Consider the following 8,570-nt stretch of genomic DNA (forward strand, 5'->3'; position numbering starts at 1 on the left):
CAAGGTGAGATACAACAATCTTCACTTTCTTCTAAGGAAACAGTTTTTTATCATTCTCTTAGCAAATTATTGATAGAAAAAATATTAAATAATTATTGAGGACTTGCTATAGGGGCAGGCTTAAGGGGTGCTTGGGAAAAGTCAAGACATCAGTGGAGGGAAGGTATAAAGCTGGTGGGAGTAGTGTTGGAATATTGAATGTCTGTAATCATGAACAACTTTGTAAAACATAGTGTTTTATATAAAGTGTTGTAGCACTGTCCTGTAGCACTGTCCTGTTGTTCATCGATTTTCTGGAGCGGGTGCCAGTAACGTCTCCATTGTGAGACTTGTTGTTACTGTTTTTGGTATATCAAATACACCATGGGGATCTTGCCAGGTTCTGCTGTGCGGGAGGGTTACTCTCAGTAGCTTGCTGGGCTCTCCAAGAGGGACGGAGGAATCAAACCCAGGTCTGCCATGTGCAAGGCAAACACCCTACCCGCTGTGCTATAAGGGAAAAAATTGGAAAATATAAATAAACTAATGAAATGATGGGAAAAGAATAAGAAAACAGATAAGACAAAGGGAAACTAGATTGCAGGACTATGGCCCAAATTTATACTACAGGAACCTCATAGAGAGTTCCTTCCTCTGGTCACTGCTCAACACTAGACACTAAATTAACACCAGAGCAAGACATGGTTTCATTTCTGCCTCTGCTGTTCTAACAGTACAAGTAACTCATTATCTTTGCTACTAATATAAGCTCAGGTCTGAGTGAAACAATCAGATTGGTAGGATTAGACACCCAAACCTCTCCCTCTTAGGAAGAGCGTATATGTACACCACTTTTCTAAAAATCCACTCCTATTACCACTCCCAAAGAAAATGGTTCCAGTGTTGCATTAAATTATGGGGCAATTTAAATTTTTAAATTGTGCTCCCAGATGAGAAATGCTTCTAAAGTTGTAAAATTCCTATACACTTGGGTTTTAGATGTGCTTTGATGGCTATTTCTTTTTCCAAGGTTGTTATATTTAACATTCTGATTTCCCTTAATCAGGATTCTTCTATAAGCAATTTAAAATTATAGCAACTTTATGCTTTTGAAAACTCAAGGGAGTAGTTGTTGGTTCAAATAAATAAAGTGCAAGCCTGTTTAGATTCAAGATGATAGTAAATGATAGATATCATTGGAGCTCATTTCCTCTCCATTTTCATGGTCAGTTTTCCCTGCAGGCCCCCATCATTATTGTAGCTCACCCAGTCATCATGGCAAGATGCCTTCCTACTTCTTGAGACAGGTATCCCTCCTCTCAGTGTAACCAGAGGAATGCCCCTGTCTGTCCATAATGCGCCAAATATCTGAAATTGCAGCTCTTCTGGTTTTATTTTATTTTATTTTTATTTTATAAGTTAGTTCACAATATTTGATTACATTTAATATCCGAGCACCAATCCCATCACTATACACCTTCCTACCACCAAATCCGGGATGTTTCCAGCCCAAGCCCCAACCCCTGCCCCAAAACACAACCAAAATAATATATTTTGTAGTGTCTGTTATGAAGAACTGCTGAACATGCTTACAAAAAAGTGTTCATATAGGAAACAGTGTGAAGATTGTTCTATTTTGGCAGGAGCCATTAAGACATTCTATAGGATATCACTAATATGTTGTTAAAGTTTGAGTGATGTGAGATTAGGTACATATATCTGAAAATATGTATGTATGCATATATATATTTCCCTCTATGGTTTGTTGCCTACTGTCTGAACCCTATCAAATATGGTGTGGTAATTATGGAGAATGTGTAGGAAGTGTCCTACGATGTGTCGCTTTTGCGGCCGCGTGGTCCAGGAATATGTTCACTCATATGCGAGGCGAGCAGCCTGAGCGTGTGGGGAGCAGCCTGGAACTTGGCGGCAGTTGTATTGTGAAGGTTTCCGGCTGCCAGGGCTGGGTCCGTTGGGGCAGGAAGGGATCTCACCTGCCCCCCTCTGCGGCACCCTGAATGAAGCAGCCTGGCACTGAGTCCAGTAGCCTGGCTATGGCAGGCATCATGTTATGCTCCCTTCTGGGAGAAGCAGCCGTGTGATCTGGATGTTGGCCAATGATGAGAATATCTGGCACTAGCAGGAGGTGGCTTATGAATGTGACCCCTGGGTTGCCAGAGACTGGGGAAAATGGGCAGAGAATCTCCGGTCCCAGGTCCCGTTGAGCCCAGAGTCCAAGGTCACAAAGTTCTGCATTATCTGGGTTTGATGAGACTTCACTCATGCATGTGGCTCAGCCTGAATGTGTGAGGAGTGGCCTGGAGCATGGAGGCAGTTGGATTGTGGAGGTTTTCGGCTGCCGGGGCTGGGTCCTTTGGGGCGGGGAGGGCTCTCACCCACCCCGCTCTGGTTCTCCCCGAGTGAAACAGCCTGGCATGGAGTCCGGTGGCATGGTTATGGGAGCCTCGTGTTATGCTCATCTCGTTTTAACTGGTCTGTATTCACTGCCAAACCAATCGTGATGGGCAAGCAGTGCACTGGCCCCATTCCCACACCTGAAGACAGCTCTCCCATAAGCACACTGATTGAGAAGAATGCTGAGTTTTTCAAGGATAATCAGAAGCAATTACCAGTGGGAGGAGGCAAAGACATCCATTAAAGGATCAAATCAGAAGCCCAAAAGAACTCCACAAATTTCAATAGAAGTGTCTTTAATAATTTCCTTAAGTCATCATTCAATATAAACTGAATAAAGTCAAATTACTTTTTTCTATCTTCTGCTAAACATTGCTCCTCTTGTAATCTTGGGAGCTGCACAGTTGTGATCTGGACAGGAATGTGGCGTACTGGACACTAGGTGAGATCTTCCAGTCCGGCTCATAACTCTGCTGGAGAGTCTCCTCTAAACGTAAACATAACCGCAAGGCTCACCACTTACTGAGCGCCTACAGAATGCAAGGTATTGTTGCGTTTTCTCAAGTAATCACATTAGCACACCAGGTTGGCTTTGTTTTGCGAAGGGAAAGCTCTGAGGAATGAACACCCCGGAAATTACCCTTAGCAAATGCTAAAGCTGCCATCTGCGGCTATGCCTATTGAGACTTCAGAGTCCCCACACACTTCTTTATACATACAAGGAGGGTCTCTACCTTTCCAGCTTGCAGTAACTTTCTGCCTCCAAGCTGCCACGGCAACTTAGGATTTCTATCCCAGGTTCCTTTCTTTTAAGTTTTTCACATTTACTCCCATTCTTTCCTTGGTTTCTGCTTTGAGATTTTAATCTATCGCTACAAGTCTAAAATTAAAAACCAAGAACAGTAACTATGGCTCATTCTCAGATGACCATACATGACAATTTCTTTTAGATATGAAGTCATTTTCAAGATTCACTTTATGCATTCAACAATTTCTCTTAAATATGAGGTCATTTATCACCCAGAACACGTGAGTTGGGGCTGCGGAGATAGTACAGCGGGTTGGGCACTTGCCTTGCACGTTGTAGACCCAGGTTCCATCCCCCATCATCCCATAAGGTTTCCAGAGCCCACCAAGCCTAGCAAGAGGGCACTGCGCAGAATAAGTGACTTCGGCTGTGTTCCTTGGGGCAAGACTTGCCACCTGAGTCTTGGTATAGAAGATCATTAAAAATGCAAGCACGGGCTGGAGGAGGGCCCCTAGTGAATTAGTGATGGCACAGAGACAGAAGCACAGAGGAGGGGCCGGCCGGGAGTAAGGGCAGGTGTAAACAGAGATCCCGGCTTTGGTGTCCCCTCACCAGGGTTCCGATGCAGTGGCCGCGGCGTCTGCCTCCAGGGATCAGGTTAAGTGGAGCAAGCACCGCAGTCACATATTTCCACCTTCCAGCTCAGAAAACAGAAGAGGGTTAGCCAGGCGGGCGCCCTAGCGAGCCCACCCGTAAGAACGAAGACCCACTGCCGAAGGGGAGCCCACCCGAGCTTCGTAAGAGGTGGTCAAAAGAGCTCAGGAAGAAAACCTCGCAATCAAGGCCAGATGAAAGCAAAGTTCCTCTTCCTCCGCCTCCCCGTGCCTCAGGCTTTATCTGCTGTTTGCTGGCACCCCGCCTGCACCTGCATCGTGAGTCTCGCACCTTTTACGTGGGAACCAAGGCAGAATGGGAGGCAACGAAGGCTAGGAAAGCACCCGGGACTTCCCTAGACCGAAGTCCTGGACAAAGTGCAAGTCCCAAAATCTAAGGACAGGTTTCTGCTCTGGCCCTCTGGGCAGGGAGAATCGGTCACAGGCAACCACGAGGAGACACTTAAGCAAACCATCACCAGCATGAGGGGCGCGAAGAGCGCTTAGTCACACCAGGTAAGGTATCTGGGAGACGTCAGCCACCCACACAACCAGGTAAATAGGAAAGCTTGGAACTCAGGGGTCATCAGATGGCTGAATCTGCAAAGAAGAAACGGCAGGCTGAGAAGATGGACAATGTCACATAAATGTCCTGGGTGAAATGCTGTATTCCTTGTGTCAGTTCACATGAGAGTGTTAGGAAGCACAGTGAGAAGGATTACCATAAAAATTATTTATTATTTTTTTATTTTTATTTATTTGTTATTTTTATTAGTGAGACACCATGAGGTACAGTTGTAGACTACAAATTTTTGTGCTTGGGTTTCAATTATACAATGATCAAATATCCATCCCTCCACCAGTGCCCATTTCCCACCACCACGGATCCCAGTATCCCTGCCACCCCCCATCCCCCCCACCATAAAATTTAAATTGAAAACAACACCAAGGTCAGTATTCAAAGAGCTGTGGGAATGGAATGAACCATCGTGTTTTGGAACATTTCCTTTTATTTCAGACAAGGGGGTTCAGCCTGGGCTCTCCTTGTCTTTGTACCCTAAGTACCAAAACGGAGACATGGAAGAGACTGGCACATAGAAGAGACTCAATGACTATTTGATTAATGAAGTGGCTAACCATGATTTGATCATCAATCTTTGTGCTAAACCACAGAACCCTTTTTATAAACAAATCATTTGTTAGGTCAGAGAGTATAGCATAGGGTTTCAGGTGCTTGCCTTGCGCATGACCAACCCTAATGAGGTCCCCAGCACCACGTATAGTCACCCCCATTCCCAGGAGTCACCCTGACCACAGATGGGCATATCCCCCACAAAAACAAAAAGAAAGGAAAGGAAAGAAAAATTGTACATGTAAAGCCCCTATTCCAATGCCTACACACCAGTAGGGCCTGAACAAGTCCTTCTGAATGTGGCAAAGGTTTCCTTAGCCAAAGCAGCCAATGTTGGCTCCTGGGTTCCCTGGAATCAATTGCTCCCACCCACCACCACCATTCCCAACTCTCTGCTAAAATTTTAATGAATTTCTGAATAAGCAATATATTCACGTTTCCCCTTTTAAAAAAAAAGAAGTGCGAATTATTTGGTTTGGCCAGAGACCAAGTCAGGCAAATGTCCCCCCACATCCCCCGCCCAGCAGAAACCTAAACAGAAAGATGTGGTAAAGTACAGTGTTTAAAGGAGAAATGCCTGCCTGCTTTAATTAATTCAAGGAACGTATTTATAAGCAACTATGTATCTGGAAGATTATAAATGAGAACTTTAGACCTCCCAGGCTTGATTTGGTCATGGAAACCCATTAATCCCCTCAGGAAAGGACTCAGAGGACAGCACCTTCACCACCAAATCTGCATAATAGACATAATTACTATCATCAGGGTGAGTGACAGAAACACTGTGGTTAAAAATGCCCATAATCTTCCTTTTTTGTCCTCCCCGTGGTAAATGAAGATCATTTCCCTCTCCTCCCCAAAGGCGTCAGCTGTCCTGCCCCTCATTGTCTTCCCATCCCGCCTCCTGTCACCCCTCCCCCTCTCCCCCGTTGCCTCCACCCCCTTGCTTTGCCTCCTGTTTCCACACCCATGATCCACTCACCTCCCAGTGTTCTCTGGGATCTGACCAGAAACCTCTCCTTCCCCTTCTACTTAAGGGTTGTGCCACCTTCTCTGAAGGGTCACTGCTCTTTATGTAAGAAACTGGGGGCCTTTATCCATCTCCATGCATACACCCCCAGAGCTGCCCAACGCTTTCAGGTTGGATTTTGGTCTAAAGACGGTCCCCAGTCAAGTATAGGCTTCCAGTAGGAAACCTGTTTGCAGCTCAGAATTCCAGGGGCGTGGGGGTTGGGGGCAGGCCTCAGTTGTTGTGATTTTGGTTTTGTTTGGTTTTATTTTAGTTTGGGGCTGTACTCCGCAATGCTCAGGTTTTGGGGGTGCAGCAGCTACCATCTGAATTGTAGGCGATTGTGTCTGCTGGTGGGGAAGCCTAAGACTAACCTTTGAAGTTAGCCAAGACCAACTTCGAAGAACAGGAAGCAGAAACTAGGAAATCCAAGTGATAATGAATTTTTTTAATGCAGCAAAGCAATTATAAAATTACCATTTGTATTGGTTTCCCACAGCTGCAATTACTACAAAGTGCCACCACCCTGCTGGCTTAAAACAACAGAAATGTGTTCCGAGGCTAGAAATCCAGGTGGTGCACAAAGGGCTCCTTTGGAAGCTTCTAGAGAAGACTTACCTATTTCTTCCTAGCTTCTTGTGGCCCCTGGAAACCCAAGGCAATGTTTTGAGTCTGTGATGGCTCATTTTGTATCCCTTCAATTTTGTCTTCCTCTTTGTTCTTTTCTGATGTGTTTTCACCTCTTCTTTCAAGGACACAGGTCACTGGGTTTAGGATCCACTTTAATCCAGCAGTATCTCTGCCCAAGGCTATTTCTAAATCTGAGATCCCATGAATTTGGATGGGTGGATTTGTGAATTAAGCAAGTATCCTGTTTTGGTTTCAATTTTGTTGTTGTTTTTAACCCAACACACTACTTAAAAGATATAGGTTTTTTTTTTTAAGCATATTCTTTGATCCCTGACATCCCATATGGTCCCCTGAGCACAGCCAGGAGTGATTACTGAGTAGAGAGCCAGGAGTAATCCCTGAGCATCGCCAGGTGTGGCCTGAAAACAATCCCAAAAATAAAATAAATAAATAGCATGTTCTCTGAACTTCTCTAAACTCTTTAACATATCTTTCAAATTCAAAGAGAGAAGAAGCAGTCAACAGATGTATTTTCATGATCATATTCTTTGATCTCGAAGAATACTCACACAAACCTAATTTTCTCCCTTATACTTTATATCACTTGATCACTTGACTTCCCGTTAATCGTCGATTTGCTCAAGCGGGCACCAGTAATGTCTCCATTTGTCCTTGTCACGTGCTAGTGTAGCCCAATGGCGTCTGTTCACTCTAGGAACACGAAGAGCCTCAAACCGATCATTCATGATCTCGATGAAGAAGTCTGACCATCTGGTAGGTGGGCAGCCACATGGTCTTTTGAAATCCCGTGGAATCCACACTTTATATAAACACTGTGATTTACAAAATTGTGCATGATGATATCTTACAGGCATTCAATATTCTAGCACCAATCCCACCACCAATACACGTTGCCTCCACCATTGTCTCAAATTTTCCCAACCAACAAACCTAATTTAAATTCAGATGGTTCAGGAAAATTAATTTTGAGGTGTAGAGAGGTCAACAGGGGTTATGGCACTTGCCTTGTCTGAGGGCCACCACAGTCAGATCCCTGGCCCTGCCAGGTTTGACCCTGAGCACAGACCCAAGAGTAGTCCCGTGAACGTCTCCAGGTGTAGTTCAAAAGTTCCCACAAAATTAAGAAAATAAGTTTTCAAAACCACCTTCCATAGTTTTTTCCCTCCCATTTCACATATACGCTTTTTATCAGACAAGGGCTCTACCCTGCTCCACACTTTCCCGTCTGACACATGCGCGGGCTAAGAACAGAGGGGCAGCAAGGGGCTGAAGGGAAGCAGAAAGATCCTTGAAGATTTTGAAAGCCTCCTCTTAGCATGAATCAAAGCTTATTTGTATAAACTTTATGTGAGTTTTTCTTAAAAGAGTCAAAATAATCTTCACTAACTCGAGCTAATCATAGCCTCCTACTCACTTAAATTTCACCACTTATATGTGTATGTTCACAGTGAAAGAGGATGCCACAGTTACCAATACACTTGAGGGCCAGAATCAAAGAACACAAATGTGAAAACAGAGACAATTAAAACTCAATAATAACTACAACTGGGGCCCTGGGAAAGCTCAGTGCTTCAGTGACTGCTTTGCAGACACAGGAAGATTCTATCCCATCATCACTACATATTCCATTCACTGAGATTCCAGCACCACAGTTAACGGAGCCACTTCAGGGGCACCTCAGACAAGTGTGTAGAGACAACACAACTAGAGTGTGTGAATCGCAGTGAGCATGGCATGGCAACCCAGTGTGCAAGCACCAGTCAACACAGCAAGAGATGAAAAAGTAACACTGGTTCTTGGGTAGACAGAGAGTACAGCGGCTAAGCCATTTACTTTTCATCCTGCTGACCCTAGATTAAATCCCTACCACCACATATGGTACCCTGAGCACCACAGCATGGTCATTCCTGAACACAGATCAAGAGTTAACTGTGAGCACTATAGGGTGTGGCCCAAAAACAAACTAAAAAAGATGACTGGTTC

Source organism: Sorex fumeus, unplaced genomic scaffold, assembly GCF_029834395.1.
Source record: "Sorex fumeus unplaced genomic scaffold, SorFum_2.1 ptg000008l, whole genome shotgun sequence".
Lineage (NCBI taxonomy): Eukaryota > Metazoa > Chordata > Mammalia > Eulipotyphla > Soricidae > Sorex > Sorex fumeus.